Source organism: Benincasa hispida, chromosome 11, assembly GCF_027475165.1.
Source record: "Benincasa hispida cultivar pf3 chromosome 11, pf3_genome.v1.1, whole genome shotgun sequence".
Lineage (NCBI taxonomy): Eukaryota > Viridiplantae > Streptophyta > Magnoliopsida > Cucurbitales > Cucurbitaceae > Benincasa > Benincasa hispida.
The window spans coordinates 76909548-76919811 of NC_143488.1; positions in this window are offsets into that span (position 1 = coordinate 76909548).

Sequence of the window (10264 nt, forward strand, 5' to 3'; positions counted from 1 at the left end):
AGTATAGTTATCTAATGTTATGGTATTATTATTATTATATAAATATTACATTTAAATTTCAAATTTGATTATTTATTGGGAAAGATAATGAATATGTTTAAATTGAATGTTTAAATTTAGATTATATATGTGAATAATTTGATTTATATTTATTTCTTTCTGCTAAAAAAATTAATTAGTCTTTTTAGGCCAAAATTTGAGTAATTTATTTTTAAATTCAAATTGTCATATAAAACTACCATAATAAACAATTTAGTGATCAAGTTAATTATTTAATTAAAATTTGCTCACATTAGTGATTTAAATTTTAAAAAATAGGTAACGGGTAAAAATTCCCGGGGAACCCGATCCCCGCGAATTCCCGCAGAGAATTTCACGGGGATGGGGAATGGCATCCCTGGCCCCGCCTCGCCCATCTCTAATCTCAACCATTTAGTTATGTTCGAGTTGGTAAATATAGAATGATGAACATCTTTGTAATCCTTTGTTCCATGAATTATTTTAGTTTACAAACTCTAAATATAACAAATAAAAAACAATTTGATAGATATAATAATCAAAGTTATGTTTTATGGTTTCACTCGAAGAGAACAAGAAAAATAATAAGGATGTGGCTTTATTTCATTATAGCGATCATAATGAAATGTATTATTCTTCTATCGTTGTTTACTTAGTTAAATTTACTTTGTACAATTTCATAGCATTCCAAAAAGCATTTCTTTGTTGTTGAGATATATCTTACCAGTCTGAATCCCAAATTGTGCATTGAATTGGTAGAAATGACTTAACTACAACCTCACATGATTACCATATTGGGCATGATCGCATGTGGAAAAGAACCCTCGTACCATGCTTGAAAGGTATTTCTATACTTTGATCTCTTATGTAAGCAAATAGAACAGTCTTGTAGCAAGAAAGGGTCCAAAGTTTTTTTCATGGCAAGTAACACGTCTAACTAAATAAATAATATCTCATAGGACAATTTAAAAGATGAGTAAGTAACATGTCCAGATTCCAATGCATGCAATGAAATATCAAAGTTTTTAGGTGTTGAATTCAGATTCTGAATTCTTATTCAAATACTGGGATTAATTGATACCTTATGAGTGTGTATCAAAGTGGACTCCCTAAACAGGATGTGTCTCAAAGATAAACCAAATTATAAGCTGAGGGACATGTGGCATTGAGTAGATGAAAGGGTACATTACTGAGAAAATTCTTGAAAGAATTTATCATTACACTACCTATACAAACAATATACAAATTCATTTCTTATGGCTTTATCATCAGAACTTTTTAAGTTTTAAAATGTGTTTGACTTTGAGCAAATTATATGTTGAATGACCTCCTAAGATTTTTCTGAAGAAGTATGTGAATGAAACAGAGTATGCCGAAATGACATTTGTCAGTCTACGAGGATAGTTGTCGCCTTTATACGCAATTCAATACAATTAAGTAGCATGATCAAATCTTAGGGGAATGTCAGGGTCATTAGGTTATGAATCTTGTACTTGGAAAATCACATTATCACCCCTCTCCATTATTCACTGTATTACGACCAAAGCAATCGATTGATGTATAGAAAATTTCCACTTAGCTCATCAATAAAAATAAGTAACACTATCATTTTGAAATTCCCTTTTTATTGCATCAAAAAATAACATTTTGTCAACAACAAACAATATGTGAGAAATTGGTGGACTAACCTTTGCAATTTTTAGTCCGTCGAGCACTTGTTTTGTTCCATCACATGGAGGACTTTCTACCATGCATCAATAAAGACGGGGAAATTGTAAAAGGAGTTCAGGTCACGTTGACGCAAACCTTTGAAGTAGAAGTAGAGTACTCATTTTCTTTTCCCATTTCTTGTAAACATTTAGGACATTGTAGAAAAACTTTCGCATGATCAAATCTATACGCAATATAAGAATATGTAAAACAACATCAACTATAAAAGAAAAAAAAAAAGAATCAAACGGACTAAGAGAACTTCCATTGAGTAATCAAAATATTATTAAAAATGTTTTTTTTTTCAATGTAAGGAAGTAACTTTACCTTCATCATTTGAAATTTTGGAAAGTGGTTATTCGCAATCTATATGATTGTCTCACACAACGTCCTAAAACATTCAGAGACAACAGTAAAACAAAAAGAAGTAAAACCAAGATAAACACACCAATATTGGTTACCTAGTTCGGTGATAAACCACCTACGTTTGGGGGGTAGAGTGCCCGTGAAAGATAATCTACTAATATGTAAAAGTCAACCGATTACAACGGTGTACTTATCTATAAAATAAAAATGATTACAATGACACTCGTACAACCCAGCTTTTTTGAACACATAGGCTCTCCCCTAGATGTGAGACTCCCTCTCTCTTGAACTTAGGCTCCCTTTAAGTGTGTGTATATTAGTGTTGAAACACTTAGGCTCCCTCTAAGAGTGTGAGACTCCCTTCACACTTGATGATATCTTTCCTTCTACTTGTGAACTTCCTTCAAATGAGAATTTAGGTTTCCCCTAAGTCTTGAGAACTCTCTTCTCAAAGAATAAGGTCTTAGGCTCCTCTTAAGGTAAGAGAAATCCTTATCGATTAACAAAGTTTTCGGTTCCCTCTAAGACAAATCAACCTTCATGAATTGTAATAAGAACAAGCAATGAACACAATGCCACAAATAGCACAAAGAACTTCTTCTTGAGAAACAATGTAGATCTTGTAAAAAGTCCGTAAAGCTCACACAATAATCGAAGCAGCAACTCTAACAGAAGAACTTCTTTAGCTTAAAAAGCACAACGAAAATATGAAAAATATTTCCACATAAAATCATCAGTTCACCAAAAACGAAAAATTCTAAATAAAATATTATGCATAATATGATAAATAAGGAAGGAAATATTCTAGAGATTTGGCAACAGGAAAAGCAATCTTTGAACAAGATCCATAGAGACAAAAGCATAGACAACTCTAGAAAGCCTAAAAAGATAATGCCAGAAATCTTAAACAAATATATTTAGCCAATATCATTATTTATAACAAACTCCCCATTTGTCTGAGATATATATATTTTTTAAGACAGGACATAATTAACACAATCATTCACAAGGGAAGGTATAAAAGGCATAAATAGAGCATCCATAAAAGAAAATAAATGTTCATAAGAACAAGATTGAAACCTAAATGAAGCAGTTACCAACCAAATAACAAAACAACCCATCAACAAGACAAACATTAAGCAGAAACAACAACAACCCAAACACCAAACCAACGTTCACAGCTGTTTTCATCCAACCAACCACTTAATAGAGTAACAAGAAGAAAACAATCAACAATAACAACAAAACTCCGCTTTTGGCTTAAAGAAAATATCAAGAAGAAAGCCCAGCCTGATCTGGATCATTAACAATCTGTCTCATCAAAGCCATCAATGTAGTAAGCTCATGCTTCCAGTCTGAGGCACGATCAATGACAACATTAAGCATCTTAAGCTCCTCAGCCAGAGAGTGCATAAGATGGAGGCCAAAGGAGAACTTGACAAACTCAACACTTTGAGCTTGGGAGAAGGCTGAGCAATATCTGGAATGTGATGGCCTTAAAATAGCTTATAGTTAAAATTTAGCAGACCTAGAATGGCACCAATAAACTACTCACTGAGAGTAAATTAGGCTTCTGAGACAACAGAATTCCACAAATTTGGCATGGATAGGGAATAGGTAAACACAAAGCCTAAAAACCAATGTACCGTCGAAGTTGACCGATGACAAAAGCCCCATAGTAAAAACAGCACATTTTCCAATTTGATATAACAAAGTAGTCAGAGCAATCGAAAGACCAAAGTGGTGAGAAGAAGGGCACTAATTGGCAATCCCAATGCGAAACAACACAACATATTTAACACTTAACTCAGAAGAAGCAAGTTGTCCAATTTGAGGCCAAGCATTCTTCAAACCTCTAGTTAATTCAGAAACCAAAATTTTCAAAGAAACTGTTGGGATTGGTATCCTAATTCTCTTGGAATCTCATTGTTTTGTAAAGATACACATTGTTCAATGAATAAAATAAGTGTTATTTAATTCTGACATTTACTCATATCCAATAAACAAAGCTCCTTGGTTATCTTATGTGAACTTAAGCATGTATATGTGATATACAAGTAGATTATGCCTTAAGTGATAACCTAAATAGGTTTGTAGTATAAGAATTAAGGTGGGATACCTAATCTTGGTGATACTACGGATACGGCCCGCTTTGTAGAGGTATGAAAGTGTTGTAAACTACTACAGATGATAGATCCTGACCATTCATGTGGAGACGTGAAGCGAGGGTGTCCTATACAAAGAGTTTGTATAAGACCTGGACCACGAGATGACTAGACTCTATATATAACACCGTTGATACTAGAGACTTACATCTCACCTAAATGACCATAGATGACACGACCTCAATCCTGAGTGTTTGGAAACTCCTACCTTTGAGGGTAGTCCTTTGATTAGTATGGGTGAGAGTGGCCAGATTGCCAACTCAGCATGCCTACCTTTTTGGGGACTTATCTGATTTGGGAGCTGGAAACTCAATCCACAACATAGAATTCACTCATTTCCCGAAGTAGGGATAAATAGAGAGATTGCTCCCTTAAAGGCTAATTCTGGGGCTCGAACATAGTGGCCACAACTTCTCTTTGGAAGAGAAGACTCAGTCATAGTAGAACTATAACTTATGTTCATTATAAGAATCAGTGGTACTTAAGGAGACAGATGTAACTACAGGGGCATAACAGTTATTGGCCCAGCTGTACTTATGAGCAATCTGTGAAGGGTTGTCGCACTGCTGATTGATTAAGATGGACACATAATATATATGTGGTAAGGAGAGTTCAACTGTCGGTCTTTAGTGGAGTGCCTGGTAGTTAACGAAGGGTGGATCTCGTGACTAAAAAGTTTAGTCAGTTATTCACATACTGTTAGAGCTTCGAGCTACAGGTCCATGAGGTCCCCTTGATAGTTCAATGATTTCAGTTGAGGATCGGTTCTTGGTGTTGATTTGAAATGTTCAAATTGACAAGAGGTATTTTGATTATATATGGTATAATCGGTATGATGTATCGGATACATCTAATGGAGGATTGATGTAAATGAGATTTACATTAAATACCATGGAATAGAAAAAGAACTATGGTTTATATGTTTCATGAGATGAAATATATGATAAGTTGGTTATCATTTATGTTTATAATAATATTATTATTGGATAATTAATTCTTTTTCTTTTAAATAACCAAAGTAGTGGGTGGTTATTGGATCATGGTAACCGTGAGTATAAAAGGAAAATTGGTTTTCCTATTTTGAAAAAAGGTTTTAAAAACGCTAAAAAGTTTTCTTTGAGTTTTCTCTCCACGAAAAAGAAACTCACAAAGTTTTCAAGTAAATTCGAATTTACTAAACGACGGCTGGGCGAGCTAAATGATCGTGCAATATTTACTAGACGATCGCATAGTTTTGCTAGATGATCGCTGGCCCAAGGTAAATGATCATGTAGAGTCTATAGACGACAGACCGAGCTAAGCGATAGACTAAACGATCGCATAGTTTTAACTAGACGATCACTTAGCTTTATCTAAATGATTGGGCATCAAATTATATAATAGGTCTCCGCCATCTCCCACTTACCCAGTCATGTACGCGATCGTTGTTTCCTCCTTCGTCTGCCTCATACCAAGTCCGAATAGAGCCCACCCTCTGGATTCTCACACTGAGAATACTAAGGTCGCCTTGTTGGTGGTGTCAGACTCAACTCGACATCATCAAGGTTTTCTAGAGGCCGTTTGTGTTGCAGAAGAGTTCTTGACCGAGGAGATCGTTGAGGACGAGCGTAAAGTGTTCGTACTGTGTTCATGCGGTGTTGTGGTCATGTAGATCGAGCATTCGAGGTTCCTGTTGTTCGAGCGTTCGTGCGCAACGGAGCGTGGAGACGCATCTGCAAATATGTGTATAGTTTTCCTTTACTGCATTTGTAGTTATTCATGCTGTAATTTCTGCATTTGAATTGTATAACCGCTTGTTTGAAGTTGACTGTAAATGTTGTGTTAATTCATGATTGTAATTTGGAATAATCTTGTTCCGCTGCTTATGGAAATCTCAGTTCTGATTTCCTTCAATTGGTATCAAAGCTAGGTTTTGATCCTAGGACCTGTGGGTTATGGGCCTACCGGATCGTTAAATGGTTTTACTGAAGCCCAAAACATCATTACGAATGATGGAGTCGAGGATTCGTTATCTTTTAAGAAAACAATGGAGGATGTTGACAAAGATGAATGGGTTAAGGCCATGAACCAGGAAATGGAGTCTATGTACTTCAATAACGTCTGGGAGCTTGTTGATCCACTTGATGGGGTAAGACCTATTGGGTGTAAGTGGATCTTTAAGCGAAAAAGAGGTATAGATGGAAAGGTGCAAACCTTTAAGGCTAGACTCGTGGCAAAAGGTTATACCCAGGTTGAGGGAGTTAGCTATGAGGAAACTTTCTCACTTGTTGTCATGCTGAAGTCTATCGGGATTCTCCTGTCCATAGCCACATTTTATGATTATGAAATATGACAAATGGATATCAAAATTGCCTTTCTTAGTGGTAATCTTGAGGAGACCATCTATATGACTCAACCAGAGGGGTTCATAGTTCCAGATCAAAAGCAAAAAGTTTGCAAGCTTAATAGGTCCATTTATGGGCTGAAACAAGCATCTAGATCTTGGAACATCATATTTGACACTGGTGTCAAGTCGTTTGGCTTTGACCAGAACGTTGATGAGCCTTGTGTTTATAAGAAGATCATCAACAGCTTAGTAGCTTTCCTGATACTGTATGTGGATGATATCCTACTCATTGGGAATGATGTAGGGTATCTGACTGACATTAAGAGTTGGCTAGCTGCCCAGTTCCAAATGAAAGATTTGGGTGAGGCATAGTATGTTCTCGGGATCCAGATTACTTGGGATCGGAAGAACAAATGGTTAACCCTGTCTCAGGCATCATATATTGATCAAATGTTGATCAAGTACAGGATGCAGGATTCCAAGAGGGGTTTTGTTACCCTTCAGGAATGGAATCGTTCTGTCTAAGGATCAATATCCTAAGACACCTCAAGAAGTTGAGAAAATGAGACGGATTCCCTATGCTTCTGCTATAGGAAGCTTAATGTATGCAATGTTGTGTACTCGACCCGACATTTGCTATGCAGTAGGGATCGTCAATTGGTATCAGTCCAATCTAGGATTTGATCACTGGACGGCGGTCAAGACGATCCTCCAGTATCTTTGGAGAACAAGGGTTTACGTGCTTGTGTATGGAGCTAAGGATCTGACCCTTACAGAATACAACGTTGTTCATCCTTTTACAAAGATCCTCTCGGCTAAAGTGTTCGAGGGTCACCTGGAAAGTCTGGGTCTGCGGGACATGCGACATCTTGTTTAAGGCAAGTGGGAGATGATATTGGGGTATGCCCTAGTTTATTGTATATTGTACATTAGTCTCCCGAGTCATTAGGACAAGTGGGAGATTGTTGGGATTGGTGTCCTAATTCTCCCGGAGTCTCGTTGTTTTGTAAAGATAAACATTGTTCAATGAATAAAATAAGTGTTATTCAATTCTGGCATTTATTCATATCCAATAAACAAAGCTCCTTGGTTATCTTATGTAAACTTAAGCATGTATATGTGATGTACAAGTGGATCATGCCTTAAGTGATAACCTTAGTAGGTCTGTAGTATAAGGATTAAGGTGGGATACCTGATCCTGGTGACACTACGGATACGGCCCGCTTTGTAGAGGTTTGCAAGTGTTGTAAACTACCACAGATGGTAGATCCTGACCATTCACGTGGAGACGTGGAATGGGGGTGTCCTATACAAAGAGTTTGTATAAGACCTAGACCACAAGATGATTAGACTATGTATATAACGCCGTTGATACTAGAGACTTACATCTCATCTAAACGACCATAGGTGACACGACCTCAATCCTGAGTGTTTTGGGAACTCCTACCTTTGAGGGCGATCCTTTAATTAGTATGGGTGAAAGTGGCCAGATTGCCAACTCAACATGCCTACCTTTTTGGGAACTTATCTGATCTGGGAGCTAGGAACTCAATCCACAAGATGGAATTCACTCCTTTCCTGAAGCAGGGATAAGTAGAGAGATTACTCCCTTAAGGGCTAATTCTGGGGCTTGAACATAGTGGTTAAAGCTTCTCTTTGGAAGAGAAGACTCAGTCATAGTAGGACTATGACTTATGTTCATTAGAGGAATTAGTGGTACTTAAGGAGACAAATGTAACTACAGTGGCATAACGGTTATTGGCCTAGCTGTACTTACGAGCGATCTGTGAAGGGTTGTCGCACTGCTGATTGGTTAAGATGGACATATAATATATCTGTGGTAAGGAGAATTCAGCTGTCGGTCTTTAATGGAGTGCCTGGTAATTAACGGATGGTAGATCCCGTGACTAAAGAGTTTAGTCAGTTATTCACGTACCGTTGGAGCTTCGAGCTATAGGTCCATAAGGTCCCCTTGGTAGCTCAATGGATTCAGTTAAGGATCAGTTCTTGGTGTTGATTTGAAATGTTCAAATTGACAAGAAGTATTTTGATTATATATGATATAATCGGTATGATGTATCAGATATATCTAGTGGAGGATTGATGTAAATGAGATTTACATTAAGCACCACGGAATAGAAAAAGAACTATGGTTTATATGTTTCATGAGATGAAATATTAAAACTATAGGTTATAAATATAGTATGATAAGTTGGTTATCATTTATGTTTATAATATTAATTATTGGATAATTAATTCTTTTTCTTTTAAATAACCAAAGTAGTAGGTGGTTATTGAATCATGGTAATCGTGAGTTTAAAAGGAAAATGGTCTTCATATTTTGAAAGAGTTTTTTTTTTTACAAAAGATTGAAAAAGTTTTGAGTTTTCTCTCCACGCAAAAGAAACTCATGAAGTCGTCGAGTAAATTCGAATTTAATAAACGACGGCTGGGTGAGCTAAACGATCGTGCAGAATAGAGCTAAACGATCATGCAATATTTATTAAATGATCGCATAGTTTTGTTAGACGATCGCTGACCCAAGGTAAACGATCTTGTAGTGTCCTTAGGCGACAGACCGAGCTAAACAATCGCATAGTTTTTGCTAGACGATTGTATAGCTTTATCTAAACGATTGGGCATCGACCTATACGACCTATACGATAGGTCTTCGCCATCTCCCACTTGTTCAGTCGTGTACGCGATCATTGTTTCTTCCTTCGTCTGCCTCATACCAAGTTCGAACAGAGCTCACCCTTTGGATTCTCACACCGAGAATACCAAGGTAGCCTTGTTGGTGGTGTTAGACTCAACTCGACACTGTCGAGGTTTTTTGGAGGTTATTCTTGGTGCTGTAGAGGCCGTTCGTGTTGCGGAGGAGTTTATGATCGAGGAGATCGTTGAGGACGAGCACGATGTGTTCGTGCTGTGTTCATTGTAGTGTTGCGGTCATGTAGATCGAGCGTTCGAGGTTGCTGATTGTTCGAGCATTCGTGCAACGGAGCATGGAGACGCATCTGCAAATGTTCGTACTGTTTTCCCTTTAAGCATTTGTAGTTATTTCATGCCGTAATTTCTGTATGAATTGTATAACCGCTTGTTTGAAGTAGACTGTAAATATATGTTCATTCATGATTGTAATTTGGAATAGTCTTGTTCCGCTGCTCATGGAAATCTCAAAATCTGATTTCCTTAAGGAAAAACCTATAAATAGGAAGCTTGCTGCCAAGAGAAAAAAGTTAGACTCATTAAAAACTCTATTGAATTCAGATAGTTAGAAACACTGTCATTGCAAAAAGAACATAGGACGAAAAGGTCCATTGCCATCGTTGATCAAGAAGAGTTGTCGGAGACTAAGCTCAAGAGAGAATTCTTCATTACCCCTTCACCAAGTTGGTTGCAACAAGCATTTAAATCAAGACAAAGAAGACAAGAGATTGAACTCTGTAGCTTTCTTCTTTCCATTCTTTTACTTCTCACTTTCATTCACCAGCCCAATCAATTAAGTTGAGATTATTGTAAACATATTTGCTATTTTTAAATTCAATTTTACAGTTGATCAATCCACTCTTATTCCTCTGTGTACATTCAAATTTGTGTCTGACTGCCATTTTTCTAAGTCATTGTATACTTGAGTTCCATGCTTTAATCATCTTGATCACTTGATCGAAGTTACTAC